At 47.2% G+C, this 18,571-nt stretch overlaps 1 long non-coding RNA gene across 1 annotated transcript; it reads left to right on the top strand.

Annotated features, from left to right (window-relative positions):
* The first annotated feature begins 9,154 nt into the window (after positions 1–9,154).
* LOC111769194 (uncharacterized) lies at positions 9,155–10,253 on the top strand. Its single transcript, XR_002802010.2, has 2 exons — positions 9,155–9,368; positions 10,075–10,253. It is a non-coding gene; the product is annotated as an uncharacterized lncRNA (long non-coding RNA).
* Positions 10,254–18,571: the final 8,318 nt, after the last annotated feature.

Genomic DNA, 18,571 nt, shown 5'->3' with positions numbered 1-18,571 from the left:
GACATTATTTTAGGCTATGATCCAGGGTATATTCCTGTTAAGGAATGTGTGCCCTGCTGTGGGGCAGAGGTCTGTGGGAGGGGTCAAAGTGGGGATGTGACTAAAAAGACTGCAGAGACCATGGCTCCCCACTTTTTTCCAATTTCTGACCCTTTGTAGAGGTGTCTTCCGTTTTTCTGAGTGGCCTGGGGGAGGCTGGGATGTTTCTGATTGAGGAGCTCGGTGAGCTGGTGCGTAATATTTCCTTTGTTGGAGGATGAAGTGGGAACTGGTGGAAAGCTTAGGCGTCTCCTCTCAGGCTGTCTCTGTGTCTCCTCATCTGTTCCTTCAGCTTCTGGGTCTTGAGCACCAGGGCATGGGCTTCCCAGGCCCCTTGTTGCCCTTCCAGTAGGGCCTGGGACAGCTCCAGCTGCTGCTCCAGCAACTCCTCAGCTTAGGCCAGCTCAGCTGAGGGGGTGGGGCTGGGGATCCTGGGTGAGGGGGACATTGGGGAGGGAGCCAGGACAGGGGCCTGAGGCACGTTGGAAGTCAGGAATTAGGCCTCTCCCATTTTGGGACCCTATTGAACGTCATCTGTACTGTGCAGCCCACCTAGCTTCCTGTGTTAGGTAAAGGCCTCTAGGCGATAGGGGCTATGACTGGCCTGGTACATGGATATAGGGTTATGGGAAAAGAAAGACTGATTGTCCCCATCCCTCAGAAGCAATGACCTCTTAGATGGGAACTCTTCATGGACTGTGCAGGGAGGGAAGCGTGTGGGAGAGGGAGTCCTGAGGCCTGGAGTGGGGTCGGGGTGGGGAGCTGAGAGTTGGAACAAGGCAACAAACTCCAGGAGTGTAGGGAGCTGGTATCTGCAGGTCTGTGGTGCAGGATAAGTTTGAAAGGATCCCCTCGCAGTAGAAATACCCCTCACATGCCCCTCACGACCTGCACCCCCACACTTGGGGCTGCTTACCTGTGAGTATGACTTCATCTTTCACCAATACCACACTGTGTTGGTTACCATAGCTTTATAGTAAGTCTTGAAGTCCGGCTGTGTGAGTCCTCTGACTCTGCTGTCTCATGGTGTGCTGGCTACTCTGGCTCTTTGGCCTCTCCATATAAACTTCAGAATGAGTTCATCAATATCCCTGCTGGAATATTGACAATATCAGCTGTCAATATCTATATAACTTGCTGGGATTTTAATTTGAATTCTGTTGAATCTATAGATCAGCTTGGGAAGAACTGACATCTTGACAAGATTGAATTTTCCTATCCATGAACGTGGAATATTTTTCCATTTATTTAGTTCGATGATTTCTTTCATCAGAGTTTTCTAATTTTCCTCATATAGATCTTGTACATATTTTGATAGATTTATACCAAGTGTTTAATTTTTTGTGTGCTAATGTAAATGGTATTGTGTTTTTAGTTTCAGCTTCCAGTTGTTCATTGCTGATCTATAGGAAAGTGATTGACTTTTGCATATCAACCTTGTGTCCTGCATTTTGCTATAATTGCTTAGTTGTTATTCCAGGAGTTAGTGGTTGTTGTTGTTGATTCTTTGGATTTTCTACATAGACAATCAAGTCGTCTGCCAACAAAGAAAGTTTTCTTTCTTCCTTCCCCCTCTGTATATCTTTTATTTCCTTTTTTTTTTTATTGGGTTTGTATTAGCTAGGACTTCCAGTCTGATGTTGAAAAGGAGTGGTGAGAGGAGACATTCTTGCCTTGTTCCTGATCTTAGCAGGAAAGCCTCTCGCTCTCACTTCTCACTATCTAGTATGATGTTAGCTGTGGGTTTTTGGTAGATTTTTTAAAAATCAGATTGAGGAAGTTCCCCCTCTATTCCTAGTTTGCCAAGAGTTTTTATCATGAACGAGTGCTTGATTTTGTCAAATGCTTTCTCGGCATCTATTGAGCTGGTCTTGTGAATTTTCCTTTTTAGCTTGTTGACGTGATGGGTTACATTAATTCATTTTCTAACGTTGAACCAGCCTTGTATACTTGGGGGAAACCCCACTTTGTTATGGCATATAGTTGTTTTTATACATTGTGAGTTACATTTGCTAATATTTTGTTGAGGATTTTTGCATCTATGTTCATGAGAGATATTGGTCCATAGTTTTCTTTTTTCTCAATGTCTTTGTCTGGGTTTGGTATCAGGGTAATATTGGCCTCATAGAATGAGTTAGGAAGTATGCCTCCTGCATCTGTCTTCTGGAAGTGATTGTCGAGAATTGTTATACTTTCTTCCCTAAATGTTTGGTAGAATTCACCAGGGAACCTATCAGGGCCTGGTGTTCTGGAATGTTATTAATTATTGATTCAATTTCTTGTATCAATCTAGATCTATTTGGATTGTCTACTTCATTTCACTTTTTAACATTATTTTTTGAATAATATTAGTTTGTAGAAGAGTTGTAAAGCTACAACACAGATTTCCCATATACCCTTCACCCAGCTTCCCTTGATGTTAACATCTTACAAAACCAAAATGTCAAGACAACAATGTTTCATTCTTACAAAAACAAAATGTCAAGACTAAGAAACTTGGAAACTAACCTTGGTGTAATAGTATTAACTAAACTATAGAATTTATTTGGATTTTACCAATCTTTCCACTATTGTCCTTTTTATTTTTTGTTCCAGGATCCAATCCAGGGTAGACTAATATGCATTAAGTTATCATGTCACATTAGGCTCTTCTGATCTGTTGAGTTTCTCACTCTTTACCTGTTTTCATGACCTTGAATGTTTTGAAGAGGAATGGAGAGAGAATTTGTAGAATGTCACTCAGTTTGGGTTCATCTGATGTTTTCTCATCATTAGACTGGTGTTCTGGGTTTGGGGGAAGAATGCCATAGAAGTGAACTGCCCTTCTCATCACCTCATGTCAGGGGGAGCATGATGTCAACATGACATTTATCTCTGATTAAATTATGTCTTCCAAGTTTCTGTAACTTTTCCCTCTCCATATTCTATTCTTGAAAAGTGAGCCACCACGTCCAGCCCCCTTTCAAGGGGAGAGAAAGTAAGCTCCACCTCCTGGCAGGGGGATCCTCTTGCATCTATGTTCACGAGAGACATTACTTGGAATTCTTCTGTAGGGAAGATTTGTCCCTTTTTCCCATTTAAAAATTTTCAATCGCTTATCTATTTCAGTGTGAACTTGATATTTACTTTATATTTTGGGTCATAATCCAAGACTATTGTTATTTTGCTGCTCAAATTGTTCCAGCTTTGTTCCTAGGGAGCTCTTTCATGTTGGTTCCTGTGTCCCTTTGACGTGCACGATTTTGTGGAGTTGCACTTCTCTTCTGCTTTACAAGATGTTCCAGGCTCATCTTGTGTCTCAGCTCTAGAATCAGCTATATATCTAAGGATCCCTGGTTCCTTTTATTGGAGAATGATATTTAGAGACTAAGATCTGGGCACAGGGTGATGATTTCACTTTCTAAAGAGGACACAGAAGTTCTAAGAGCCGTCCAAGCTCACACAGGCAAATAGACGGCTCTAACTTCAGCACCATGTTCGAGTTTGTTCAGTGCAGCCTTTAGGACCCAACTACTATGGCCAGTTCTCCATACATGCCTCTCTCTGTTAAAGCTGCTGTGTTTTCGGTCTACAGGGCTTAGACATTAAAATTTGATTTCTTAATATTTGGAGACTTTCCTAAAAGAAAAACTTTGATCTTACAAAATTGACTAGAATAGGCAAGAGAAACAAAAAAGCATCTGGAGCAATCTCTTGTATTTTTCTTTCATGTGGAATATTTTCCTCTTCTTGCTGCTGTTTCCATGTCCCTGGGCCTGGGGGAAGGATGGCTCCCTTGGACTATGAGAGAAAAATGATTTGGAAACTTCTTCCTTCATTGCCTCCCCCAGCTCTTCAGCTTCTCCTCTGGCTGTGCCCATCCTCCTCCCCCACCCCTGGCCCAGGAGCCCTTCCTGCCTTCAGCCTCACCTAGAGCCCAGCCTCTCCCCTAGAGCTGCCCCTTAGTGGAAGTGAGCCATTCCTACCACAGGAGGGCAGAGGAGGAGAGGGAGAGGTCAGAGCCTGGGGCTGTGGGAGAAGGAACAGCAGGAAAGAAGGAGGTTAGAGTAAGAAGGACTTCTGAATGAGGGTGAGATGTGAGTGATCAGAGGGGGACTGAGGACATTGCTGGCATCTCCATTGAGAAGGGGAGCATTAGGGGCAAAGAACATGGGCAGAATCTGGATGAGGTTCACTCCCACGCTCACCCGTGTCCTCTGAGAAAACCCCAGGTCATAGCAGGGGGCCCTTCAGGCCCAGGTCATGCACCAGACAGGTGTATCTTAGCTCCTCTCCAGCGAAGACCCCACCAGTGCCCAGCCCTTATGTGTTTTGTCCCTGCCGTGTCAGGTTCCCCTGAGTCCTGAGTCCACAGTCAGCTCCTTCCCTTCCTGCAGCCAGGTCAGCATGGTGTTGGCAGGTAAAGAGTCAAATGCTCAGCCTCTCACAGTGTGATTGCCCTCATGGTCCTCCTTGTCAGTCACCACGACCTTGGAGGACCCTGGTGAGAGACAGTAGAGAGATGGAGTGAGGTTGGGCCCCACCTTCTCTTCCTCCCTCTTCTCCTAGTCTTCCTCCACAGCAGCGCCTCCTCCCTCCCCCAGCCCCAGGACTTCTGAAAGCCCAGGCAGGGAGGGGGGAAGCCCACTTCTGTGCCAGGAGTCTCTCCACAGTGTGCGCATTCCACTCCCACTGCAGTTGTAGGGCCTGCTCCGTGCAGAGCCCGGGTACTCGCAGAAGGCGATCCAGGAATGTTCTTCCTTCAAATATCTGCGAGGCTCAGTTCTTCACCTGCTTCAAGTCTGCTCAGCTGTCACCTCAGTGATGCCCATCCTGACCTCACTATTTAAAAGTGCCACCTCTCCCATCACCTTGCATTGACTGTCGACTTTACATTGTTTTTTTCCTCTCTCTCTTTATCACTTTTTAACACACAATGAAGTTTTCTTTTTCCAAGGATGGCCTAAGCATTATCCCCCATCCCACAGGCTCCTTTACAATGTGACCTCGCCATCTCCTCTCTAGAGGTGGGGCCTAATTCCCTTCTTCTTGAATCAATGACCAGCTTTGACGACTAGAACATGGAATGGTGACATAGCTTGAATTCTGAGGTTCTGACCTATGAAGCCTCGTGGTTTCTGACTGGGCCACTTGCAACACTCCCTCCTGGACCCCAGGTGCTGAGCTGGGAACAGCTAAGCCACGTGGAGAAGCAGGTGGAGGAGAACCTAGGTGCCCCTGTTAACAGCCCCAGTGAGCTCCCAGTCAACAGCCAGCATCACCTGCAGCCCCATGATGGAGCCCTCTTGAATGTTCTGGATCAGTCGGGCCTCCAGATGACTGAGGTCTCAGCCCATGTCACATGGAGCAGAAGAGCTGCCCGACTCAGCCCTGTCAACCCACGGAATGAGAGAGAACGAAAAGGTTGTTGTGTATTTTAGGACTGTTTGTAACCCAGCAATAGATGATGGGAACACATCCCATATAATGTATTACTATTATGCTGTTTTCATGTATTGTCTGTCTGTCCTGTCAGACTGTCAGCATCAGGAGAGCAGGTGTTTTGTCTGTTCTGATTAAATGATCCCCAGGCCTGGAACAATGCCTGGTACAGAGGCGCTCATGGAATATTTGTGAGTGAATGAGGAAATGCTGTGACCACGTTCCTTAGAGCTGAGTCTGAGGCTGAAAGGGAGAGTTTATGGTGTTGGTTTGGAGGTTGTCTTCCTCAGCTCTGGCTGCTGTAACAAAATACCACAGACTGGGGAGCTTAAACAGCAGAAGTTTATTTTCTCACACTTCTGGAGGCTAGAAATCCAAGATCAAAGTGCCAGGAAATTTGATTTCTGATCGGGTCTCCCTCCTGCCTTGTGGATGGCTGTCTTCTTTCTGTGTCCTCACATGGCCTTTCCTCTGTGTGCAGAGAGAGATCTCTGGTGTCTCTTTCTCATAACCACCAGTCCTATCAGACAGGGCCCCATTCTTATGACCTCATTTAACCTTAATTCTCTCCCTAATGGCTTATCTCTAAATACAATACCATTTGGGGTTAGGGCTTTGACATACAAATTTTGGGGGACACAACTCAGCCCATAACAGGGGTCACCCGTGATGTGTGTGTGTTTGGATCCTACCAATTGGTCTTGGTTTCTGGAACCCCTGGACAACACAGTTCTCAACACTGCCCCAAACTCATGTCTTGCCACACGAGCACAGCAGATGGGAGGTGCCTGGCCACCAACTGCTCCAGATGTCTCTTGGGCCAGGAAGGGGGTCTGCCTAGGATGTGGGGTCATGGGTGACTGCTGCCCAGATCGCAGTGGTGGCTTAGCTGTGGCATGTGGGGCTCTGGGACACCCTCCCCTGGCTTGTGGACCCCATGTCTGTCAGGCTGCTATAACAGAATATCATAAATTGAGTAGCTTATAAACAACAGAAGATTATTTCTCACAGTTCTGGAGGCTGAGAAGACCAAGATCAAGGTGCTAGCAGCCTGGGTGTCTGGTGAGAACCCTCTTCTTGGTACATAGATGGCCGTCTTCTCACTGTGTCCTTGCATGGTGAAAGGGACTGTGGGGTGTCTTTCATAAGGATGTTAATCCTACTCATGAGGGCTCCATTCATGACCTAATCACCTCCCCAAGGGCCCACCTCCAAACACCATGACATTAGGGATTAAGTTTCAATATATAGATTTTTGGGGGACTCATTCAGTCTATAGCACCCTCAAATTCCTGGGTAAGTTGTCAGGGTAGAAATGAGATTTAGGGCTGGGGCTGCAGAGCTCCTAAGTTCAGGATTTGGGACAGCACAGAGCAGGGCCAGAGGAGTCCAGTCTGAGGATCCGGGTGCTAGTGTCACCAGAGAGGAAAGGGATGGGATCCCCAGAGTCCTTGGCCAGTGAGCTGCAGAAGGTATACTGGCCACTACTGGAAATGGGTAGTTGGTTGCCTGGGTCCTTTTGTTGAGATCCTTGTAGCCCCACCACATGTTCATCAGCTGGTGCTCAGGGGCCCCTTGGCCTGGTTCTCAAAGAGGAGGAAGGGACAACTGGAGGCTGGAACCACTGGCTGCTCTGGGCTGGGTTCAGACGTGGCTGTGATGTCCTAGCGCAGGGAGTGAGAGCCTGGAAATTCTGGGAATTTGGGATCAGGGCTGGTCCCTACAAGGGCAGCACAGGCACTTGCCCTTTGCTCTCTATGGTCCAGTACTCAGAAAACCCTCTCCAAACACAACCGCACAGGTGTCCCCTAGGCCATTCCGTCCCATGCCCCTCCCTTCCCTGGCTCCTTCTTCTCCCCTCCTTGTAACCTCTCCTCCTCTGATGTCCTTATTTCTGCACTGTCCTCAGTTCCCCAGGAACATCCTCTCCTTTTTAGACCTAACGCTGTGGGGGCTTTTCTCCCCGACCCCCATCCCATATCGTGAGACTCACTGGACAGAGTCCAGCTCCAGAGGCAGCAGCAGGAACAAGTCATAAGGACTCAGGGGTCCTGGATCCCATCCTGGGAGACTGAGGGCACCCAGCTTGTTTTGGAGGATTATTCTGCACCTGGGAACCAGCTGTTATGGCCTGGAGACCTCCCTGTGCCCTGAGGCAGAGTCTACGGTGACTCAATGGGGAGGAAATATCTATGTCACTGTGGATTTTGGGAAAAACTTCACAGCCTGAACCTGACGCAGGACAGAGGCATCCCCTTGTGTGCAGAGCCCAGTCCTGCTACTGGGGGCCCAGAGAGACCCTGCAGAGGTCCTGGATGAGCAGGAGAAAAGGGAGCTGGGTATTCTGTTCTCAGCACTGTGGCCACACACAGGGGCACCACTGCTTTGCTCTCAGATTGTGACTGACCTGCCTGGGAGGGTCTGGGCTCTAAGTTGGTCAGAAGTGGATGACCTGGAGGCTGGGCATCAATGGGGGGAAGAAGCTTCTGAGCAGCCCTGGACTCCACAGGTGTCAAGGTCAGGGGTGGAACAGGGACTGAAGGAGAAGAGAGCTCAGGAGCCCTGTGCCGGCTCTGAGGTTCCCATCTCCTCCCTGTGACCCCTCTCCAGCCTTTGACGACCACACCCGGGAAACTGAAAAGTACAAACATTTTCTTCTACTCTATTTCTTTTCAGTACTCCTCCTTGATGTAGCAACAATAACAATATTTGCATAAATTTTTCTCAGGAGGATACATGGGAAATTGGTAACATGCTCATTTCTGGCAGGGGACCTGAGGGGAGAGTGGGGAGGGAGGAAAATTTCCCACCGTAAACCCTTTGGAATGTCTTGAATGATCTTTTCAAAATATGTTACACTAAGAATCTCTTTCATTTGCAGGACACTTTCCAGTTAACACCCAGTTTACACAGATGCAGCCGTGTGATGGGCCTGTTCCCACCTACAAACACTGGTTCTTTACCCACCACACAAGAGGGGCCAAAGAAAAACTGAAACGCCAGGCTTATGGCAAGGAAAGGGCTTTTATTTCAGGTGACATCAGCCGGGAGACGAGAGTGAGCCCTCAAATTTGTCTTGTTTTGTCTCATCTTCCAAAAAGAGGGAAGGTGAGGGGTTTCCAAGGTCTGTGAGGAATGTGGCTGCTTGTAAACAGGCAGGGGGAGTCAGTGGGCTTGCTGGTAGGAGCTTTCCCACCAGCCTCCATTAGGCCTCGGGAGCTGCTTGCAGGGAGGAGGAGGAGGTGACAAGGAATCCAGGTGGACGACCGTGGCTGTTTGTCTCCATGACAGATAGTGGATTCTGGAGCCAGGGAGCCAGGGAGTAAGCAGGGAAAGAGTGCTTTGGTTTTAATCCCATGTATGCTGCATTTAATGTAGGGGAACTGATATCAGGGCCGGCATGAGGCCGAGATGCAGGCCCTCCACTGTGTGGTTCCTCCGGTATGCCCAGGGTGTTCACACTCAGAGCCTTCACTGTTGTTCCCCAGCCTGATAATGTGTCTGCGAGGCAGCTCTTCCCTCCCTGAACATTCTCTCCAAAGGTCCTCACTGAGAGGCTCCTGCTGCACCCCTGCACGTGGCACCTTCAGCCTCCCCCCCACCCCTGCCCTGCTTTGCCTTTGTTCACACCCTGTTCACTAATGCACATTTTTACATGTGCTTATTTAATTGTTATTGTCTGTCCCTCCTCTAGGAAATGAGCTTCATGAGGACAAGGATGGGGATTTGATTGTTCACGGCTGTGTTTGCACTGCCCTGGAAGTGCCTGGTTGTTGATTTAAAAATATTTGTTGGGGCCGGCCCGGTGGTGCAGCAGTTAAGTGCGCATGTTCCACTTCGGTGGCCTGGGTTTCGCCGGGTTGGCATCCCAGGTGCGGTCATGGCATCACTTGGCAAGCCATGCCCTGGTAGGCCTCCCACATATAAAGTAGAGGAAGATGGGCATGGGTGTTAGCTCAAGGCCAGTCTTCCTCAGCAAAAAAAGAGGAGGATTGGCAGCAGATGTTGGCTCAGGGCTAATCTTCCTAAAAAAAAAAAGATTTGTTGAATGATTGAGTGAATGAATGTGTGAACGCACATGCAGACTGACACACTCACCGACACACACTGCCGGACACCAACACACAGGTACTGTCACACACACTGACATATTCATACACAGAACACACACACACACACACACACATTGGCACACACACAATTCTCACACACGCACACTCTTGAAGCCAAATTTTCATTCAATGTTATATTGTGAGCATTTTTCATGTCATTATGCATTGTTATTTCAAAAATTTTCTCCCAATTATTGTAAAAGATTTCAAACATACTTCAAGTTTGAAAGAATAGTACAATGATCACTCTAGTTTTAATCATCTTAATATTTTCCCGTATTTTCTTTATGTATGTAATAAATAATATGGCTATAACTTTTGCCGAAAAACTTGAAAATCACTTGCCAACATCATGACTCTTATCCCTAAAGAGTTCGATATTCATTGATTAAAAAATAACCCTTTAATTCAAACTATATTATTACACTGAAGAAAATAACTGTATTTCCCTAATACTCTACAATGTCACAATAATATAAAATTCTTTTAATTTTCCTCCGAGTGTCTTTCATTTGGAGAAGAGGAGAGCTCACTGTCGCCTGTGCCGTCTCTGAGGTTTGCTTCTTCTCGCAACCCCTCTCCCAGCCCCTTGATGTCAACACTCTAGGAAACCGAAAAGTGGAAAGATTTTCTTCTGCTGCCTATTTCTCAGTTTTGTGAATAAAATCATGTCTTATTTGAGACCATCTCAGTGTCTACATAATATTCCATAGTGTGGACATGCATATTGGGACTATTGAGACTAGGAGCACAGCTGCCCTAGGTTTTCTGTCTCCCCTAGTAAGACAGAAGAGGGACCCCTGTGCCAGGGGTCACAGGTGGTGCCCCAGAAGTCACATCTTCAACAGCAGGTGTCAGGCAGACCTGAGACCAGGTGTGAGCACACTCGCCTCCCTCAGGGCGAAGAGTGAACATATGCACATCCTCTAGGCCCCTCCTCTCCTTCAGGCGCTCCATCCCATAATCAGGGGGTCGAGAAGTGGTCCACAGACCAGAACCAAGACCCAATCACCCCCAGCCTCCTTATCTCCATCGACAGAGTCCAAGTGAGAGCCCCAAACCGCTGCTCCTCCCCACCTTCATCTCTCACGGACTCACCCCCATCATCTGCCTTGAATCCACGAGGACTAATATCACTATGTCCTTTTCTCTGTTTGTGTCAGTCACTCCTGGTCCCCCAAATATCCTTCACTCTCACCTCCACAAGACTCTGCACACCCCTATTCTGTCTCCTCTCACACCCCCTCGCCAGCTCCTGAAACCTGTCCACTGCACCCCCTGCAGTTCTCAGCCCATGATCAGCAAAATCTCTGAAGACGTCTCTCAAGATGTTCCCTTCACCTCACAGCTCGACAGAAACCCAAGTCTCCCTGAGGACATGGTTCCCTCTGGAGTCCTCTCCCAGGAGGTGTTTCCTCTCCCACAGGCCTTGTATCCCTGGACCTGGAGATGAGTTGGGCCCTTGCTCTTCACTGCTGCTCTCAGATCTTTCTTCCTCCCTCTCTTTGAGACATCTTCAGATATGAATCTTCTGTCATCAGATCAGTGACCCCAATCCCCTCATTGTCTGTGTTCCCTATGGACTTCCAGACCATTCCCCTCATTCCTCCACTCTTCGGGCCTGGCTCACTGTCACTGTCTCCAGCAGTGCTATTGCCTTGATCCTTGGTGGTATCAACATGAGATGTGGTAAGCTGAATAGTGGTCCCCAAAGATGCCCATGCCCTAATCCTTGGAATTTATGAATAGGTTGCCTTACATCTCAAAAGGGATTTTAGCAATGTAAGTAAGGCTAAGCCAGCCCTGGTGGTCTAGTGGTTAAGATTGGGTGCTCTCTGTCATAGCCCAAGTTCATTTCCCAGTCAGGGAATCACACTACCTGTCTGTCGGTTGTCACACGGTGGCAGCTACATGTTGTTGTGATGCTGAAAGCTATGCCACCAGTATTTCATATACCAGCAGGGTCACCCATGGTAGACAGGTTTCAGCGGAGCTTCCAGCCTAAGACAAAGAAGAAGGACACGGCCACTCACTCCTGACAAGAATTGGCCATGAAAACCCTATGAATAGCAGTGTGGACATTGTGTACTACAGCGCCAGAAGGTGAGAGGATGGCACCAAAAGACCAGGCAGGGTTCTGCTCTGCTGTATGCAGGGTATCTAGGAGTCAGATCAACTTTTTTTTTTTAAAGATTGGCACCTGGGCTAACAACTGTTGCCAATCTTCCTTTTTTTTTTTTTTTGTAAGGATTGGCTCCTGGGCTAACAACTGTTGCCAATTTTTTTTTTATTTTTCTGCTTTATCTCCCCAAACACCCCCCACCCCCAACCGTACACAGTTGTATATCTTAGTTGCAGGTATTTCTAGTTGTGGGATGTGGGATGCCACCTCAACGTGGCCTAACGAGCAGTGCCATGTCCGCGCCCAGGATCTGAACCCTGGCCCGCCGCAGCGGAGCATGCGAACTTAACCACTTGGCCACGGAGCCGGCCCCGGAGTCAGATCAACTTGATGGCACTAACAACAGCAAATTAAGTTTAAGGACCTTAAAATAGAGGGATTATCCTGGTAGGGAGATTATGGTGGATTATCTGGCTGGGCCCAAACAAATGACATGAATGCTTAAAAGAAGAGAATTTTCTCTGGCTGAAATCAGAGGGATGCTCTAGAGGAGATGTGGCAGAGGGGAAATCAGAGAGGTCTCAAGTGGGAGAAAGACTGGTGTGCTGTAGGTTCCCATGTTGGAGGACTGAGGAGATCCTCTATGGGCTAAGGGTGGCTCCAGCTGACAGCCAGCAAGGAAATGAGACCTCAGCCTTACAGCTGCAGTGAAGTGAATTGAGAGAACAACCTAAACCAGCTTGGAAGTGGAGTCTTCCAGAGCTCCTAGTAAGGAAGACAACCTGCGACACCTTGATGTTAGCCCAGTGAGAACCTGGCCTTGTATCCTACGTAACCATGAGATAATAAATGCGTGTTGTTTAAAGCCACTAGGTCTGAGGTGATCTTTATGGCAGCGATAGAAACCACACAGCAGAGAGGATGCTCTCACTCCCTGGCCTCTCAGTTCCCTGAACTCCTCTCCTCCGTGACCTTCTACTCTGCTCTCCCTGGGTCCCCACTCCCTTGTACCCCTAGACCTTGTCATTGCCAATAACCCAACCCTTCCATAGTCTTCACTTCATGCTTCCCACTCTCTGATGTCCATTTCTCCTCCTCATCTTCTTGCAGGCTGGCCTAAAGTCTGGAAACACTGATACTATTATTTTATCACATATTTTTCATATGTTGCCCAGAAATCGCACTGATACCCATAGCATCAATCATGTCCCCCTATTACAGTGGGGCATATAGAGGCCAGGTAATAAATGGAATCCTGGACAAAGTGTGGCTCATAGTGAGACCCCTGGGTCCACGGATACACCCGGCAATCATCCCCCTTCCACGAGTGCATAATTGGCATTGATATGCTTGGCAGTTGGAGTAATCTCCACACTGGTCCCTGCTCTGTGGAATACGGTCTCTCTTTGTGCTGAAGACAAAGGAAACCTCTGAAATTGGCCCAATCCTGGTCAAGTCAGAAATGATACTATGTCCCAGGGTAGGTATTGTGGCGGTTTTGCAGGTATTGTAGGGGTTAGCACCACCATTAGAGACCTGAGGGATGCAGGGGACGTGGTGGTATTATCTCCAGTTAATTCAGCAATCTGTCCCTGCAGGAGCCTGATGTGGTCTAAAGGATGTATGAGCTACTTCAGACTCAACCAAGTAGTGGTCCTGATGCAGCTGCTGTGCTGGATGTGATGTCACTGCTAGAGCAGGTTAGTAAGGCCTCCGGCACATGGTGTGTGGTTGTAGATTTGGTGAGTGTGCTCTTTTTTATTCCTGCTGGAAATGTGGAGGTGGAATGATTAGCATGCACATAGAAGGAACAACATTTATTTATAGTTTGCCTCAGGGCTCTTTTAACTCCATTCCTGTACAATATTGTCTCAAGAGATCTTGACCTCCTGGACATCACATAGAATATCACGTTAGTTCATTTCATTGGCAACATCATGTTGATTGGGGCGGATGAGTATGCTGGAGGCCTCAGTAAAGCATGTGCACTCCAGAGGGTGGAAGATAAACCTGATGGAGACTCAGGGAACGGTGGCCTCAATTCGGTTCTAGAGGTCCAGTGGTTAGGGGCATGCAGGTATGTCCCCTCCAAAGTCAAAGACAATCGGTGCATCTTGCATCCCTCACTGCCAAGAAGGAAGCACACTGCCTGGTAGGCCTGTTTTGGGTTCTGACAACACATTCCACACGTGGTTATATTGTGTGGTTATATTCTGGGTGACATAGAAGGATGCCAGCTCTGAGTGGGGCTTGGACATGAAAGGACACTGCAGCAGTTCCAGGCTGTGGTGTAATCAGTCACCATCCATCAGACCTGATGTTGTTGGAGGTGTCAGTGGTGGAAAAGATGCCGTGTGGAGCTAAAGGCAAATACCAGTGGAAGAATCACATGCTGGCAGCTGGGATTCTGGAGTAAGGCCATGCTATCCACAGCAGAGAAATGTTACCATCCAATCCTTGGTTTCCGGATCACTGAAGCGTTAGAGGCAGTCTGCAAGTGAGCAAGCCACAAGGAGGAATTCCCCAGGTGGAAAAAAAGAGAATGCAAAAGCCACCAGACAGCCACAGGGAAAAATCCCAAAACTGCTTCCTCCACGTTGACTAGCCACGGCCAGAGTCTAGGGTCCCCTGTGGGTCTCCAGAATTGATAGTGAGCAAGGGGCTCACTCTGCTCACCACAGTCTGAGCCAATTAACCACAACGAGTTAGGGATCGAGAAAGGAAGTTTAATTAGATTAGATTAGCCAGCAAATCTAATCACCAGCCACCAGCCAGAAGACAGGTGACTAATGTCTCAAAAACCCATCTGCAAAGATTACAGAATCTAGAGGCAGTTATATAGGGGAAATGGGAAGTAATGAAGGGGTTTCCTTCAGGCAGGACAGAGCAAAGTTTTAATTTATGAAGGTATTGGGGAGTACGTATGTAAGAGGAGACCATGAATGAGGAGAGCCTTTGAATTTGTTTGGAGTGGGTGCAGAGCAGTGAGTAGTCACACAGAGGAGGGGCTGGGGCCATTTAGCATAACAAGATGGCGTTACTTATGCTCTCTTACAATCCCCACCAACCCCCATCTGTTGTAATCCATAATCTTATGATCAAGGGGGAGACATGGCATCATACTTTCTCTAGCTACTTCCTGCTGAATCAGGACTTTGTAGGGGGACCATAGCATGGGAAAGAGTGACATTCCTTTTGAATCCATCAGAAGGGTCCCTTAAGGGGAGCTGTTGTGTTGCTGACTTGATCAATTTGGAGTTCATGGCAGATAGGCATTTAAGAAAGATTAATATCCAACTGTAAGAAGAAGGGTTAGATAGAAGAGATCAAAGCTTTTTTTAAAAAACATATTTTAGTTCTCAAAGGGGTTCTGCCACTCACTTTCCAGTCAATCAAAGGTGGGATACTTCCCTGTGCATTGGGGGCTGCCTTGATCCAGGAGTGATGCATCCAGGGTTTTATGCCTGTAAGTTTAGTGACGAGTGAGTGGTGAGAAGAATCTCAAAAGGGCCCATGCATTTGAGTGACAACTCTTTTCCGGGTCCCTGGTCTCTCCAAGTTTTCAGCAAAACAGGATCATTATATTGGATGTGTAGAGGGATGTGAGACAGATATGCCGACTTATGAGAAGCAAACTCATGGATAGAAGTTAATACATAGCTTAATGATTGAACAAAATTAGCAATCATGACATTCCTTAAAACGTCCAGAGTTTCAGTCCCAGGGGAAGATGGCTGTAAGGATCTCTCATATAGAATTTTGAAGGGACTCAATTTATGTGCACTTCGGGGAGCTGCTCTAAGCTGTAGCAAGGCAAGGGGCAGTGCCTTATCCCGAGTTAGCTGTGTTTCCTAACAGACTTTGGCAATGGTCTTCGTTAAGGGGTGATTTATTTCCTCCATCTTTCCAGTTGATTGAGTGTAATATCCATTGGATGCCTAAGCCTCCAGACACTTGTTGGGTTATTTGGAAGACAAAAGCTGGTCCATTATCACCTTGTAAGATATCAGGCAGACCAAACCTAAGAATGATTTCTTTTAGCAACATGTGAATGACTTCTGATGTTTTCTCAGTCTGAGTGGGAAAAGCTTCTACCCACCTGGTGAAGGTGTCCACATACACTAATAAAAACCTAAAATTCCTAGATGCCCAGGGCATCTGGATAAGTCTATCTGTCAATCTCCAGCAGGCCAATGTCCTTTGTGCTGGGTGCCCCGATGTGGGATGTGGAAGTGGTCTTGGGGTTGTTCTTTGTAGAGAGGATATAATTTTTAGTCACCTGTTATATAGTCCTTGGTAAGTGAGGCCCTATGATGTATGTTTGGACCCATTAGATTTTCCCTCTGGTGGCCAGGGCAATGTATGATGGCTACCTGAGCAGGCTCATTAATAGCACCAAGCAGTTTCAAGATTTTAGGGCCATGTCTGATTTCCTGTTTTCCTGCCCTTGAGGCTCCTTTCCTTCCTTTCAGATTGCCCCAAGAGTATGACATTTTTGTCTCCTTGAGATAGATGTAGATCCCGCACGAGGGTGATTATTTTCACCTTTTAAGCCGATGACGCTGTGAGCAGGGCTTTGCCTCTAAAGTCTCTTGTGAAGTTATGACTGTGTACCCCACACATTGCTCACCTTGATCCATGAAGCTGCTGCCATCTGTGAAGAGTTCCAAGTCCGGTTCTTCAGGCAGACAGTCCAACAAATCAGGTCGGCTAGAATACACTGTCTCTATAACTTGTAAGCAGTCATGTTCGAAGGCTTCTGAAGTCTTATTAGGGAGCAAGGTGGCAGGGTTCAGGGAGGATGATACTTGCATCCATTCATTTGGATTGTCCAAAAGGATGGCCCGGTATTTGCCCATCCATCCTGAAATGAGCCAGTATCCTCCTTTTTGTTCCAATAATGTCAGTACTTGATATGGCACACATACTGTGGTGGGTTGGCCCGGGGTAAAATTTTCCGCTTTCTGCAAGATGTCACAGGTAGCAGCCATTGTCCTGAGGTGGTCGTTGTGGTGGGGGGGAAGGTGGAGGCATCCCTTGACAGTCTGATCCAATTGCTTGGAAAAATAAGCCATTTGTTGGGGGGGTGGGGTGGGTGTCATGCCCAGTTTTTGAGTTAAAACCTCCAAGGTTATTCCCTTCCTTTTATGTACTGATAGGCTAAAGGGCTTGTCCAAGGTGGTAGCCCCAAGGCTGGGGCTGAAAGTAACTTTGTCTTGATGGTATCAAAGGCCACCTGACATTCCTTTGTCCATTCTAGTGGCTCCCGGTCTAGCTGTTTTAGAATCTCATAGAGGGATTTTAGTATGAGACCACAGTCAGGAATCCAAATCCCACAGAAACCAGCCATGCCCAAGAATCCTTGCAGCTGTTTCCAGTTGGTGGGAGGGCTCAGTATGCCATAGCCCTCTTTTTGGTCCAGCAGCAGTTCCCTCTGGCCTTTTGATAATGCAAACCCTAAGTATGGAACTTTTTGTTTGCAGATCTGCGCTTTCTTTTGTGAGACAATGTACCCATATTCAGCCAAAGGATTTAAGGTCTTTATTGTGTTGGCCAGACACTGCTCACAAATGGTGCACACGATCAGCAAGACATCTATGTACTATAACAGTAATCCTTATAATTGGAAGTGGCTCGGGTCTTTAGCTGGGGCCTCCTCAAATAGTGTAGGGGAGTTTTTGAAGCCCTGGGGCAGCACTGTCCAACAATATTGTTGAGTGGCCTGAATATCTGTGTCACATCACACAGAGGGAAAGATTTGTTGTGATTCTTCCATGAGCGGTATACAGAAGAATGCATCTTTTAAGTCAAAAACTGAAAACCAGCCAAATTCACCCAGAATGTTGGTTAGCAAGGTATAAGGGCTGGGGGCTGGGCACCACAGGGTGTAGGTCCTAAACCACCTCATTTGTGACACAAAGGTCCTGAACAAACCGATATTTCTCTGAATTGTTTTTGTTGATGTTTTTTGCTTGTTTGTTTGTTGGACTGTGAGAATAGGAGTATTATATGGAGACTGGCAAGGTGTGATTAATCCTGCCACCAGGAATTTCTGCAGAACTGGCTGAATGCTTTTCTAAGCCTCCTGTTTTTAGTAGATATTGTTTCAGGCTATATGAATTGCCTGGATATGCTTTGTTATCCCAAGCTTCCCGTCTGCCCACACGTCTGGTCTTACCTCCTTGAGAATCTCCAGTGGCAGTGGGTCAGGCAGTGTGTTTGAACATCTAGTAGGGCCATCTGGAACCGTAAAGATGATTGTTCTGGTGACAGTTGCACTTCTAGGTGGCCTGGAGCAAAAGTCACTTGAGCATTCAGTTTACATGGAAGGTTTTTTCCCCAGGAGAAGAACATGGCATTCAGGCACATAAATGTTTTTTCAGTTAAAAAGATCTGAGGTAGAGAGAGGAGAGTGCATCCAAACAAAGCCAGCTGCTTGCCCTTGTCCACTTATGCATGTGGGATATTGTCACAGTGGTAATTGCCCTGCTCTGGGAAGGGACCACCTGAATGAATTGTGTCCCTTCCTTGAATGAGAAGGAGAGAGTCTGTCTCTTATACCTGGCAATCCTTCAGGCATTTTCCCCTGGGCAAGCAATGGGCCTGGGAAAAGAGGGAGGAGGAGGAGCCTGGGGACTCCTCTGTCTATTGTCCCTCCTTCCCTGATCTAGACATAGCAGCATAAAGGCTTGGACATAGAAGACTTTATTTTCCTTTCCTTCATTCTTCAAGAAAAATTCTAGCTGCAAGATGGTATCCTAATTGAGTGATCCGTTTGGAAGCCACTTTTCTCTTGAGCCCAGTGTATACTTTGGCCAGGCCACATTACAGTAAAAAATCCTTTTCTGGAGTGACGTCAGCAACATGGCAGCGTGAG

Source organism: Equus caballus, chromosome 20 (genome assembly GCF_041296265.1).
Source record: "Equus caballus isolate H_3958 breed thoroughbred chromosome 20, TB-T2T, whole genome shotgun sequence".
Lineage (NCBI taxonomy): Eukaryota > Metazoa > Chordata > Mammalia > Perissodactyla > Equidae > Equus > Equus caballus.
The sequence above is the reverse complement of the archived record's forward strand: the minus strand, read 5'-3'. Positions and strand labels throughout refer to the sequence as shown.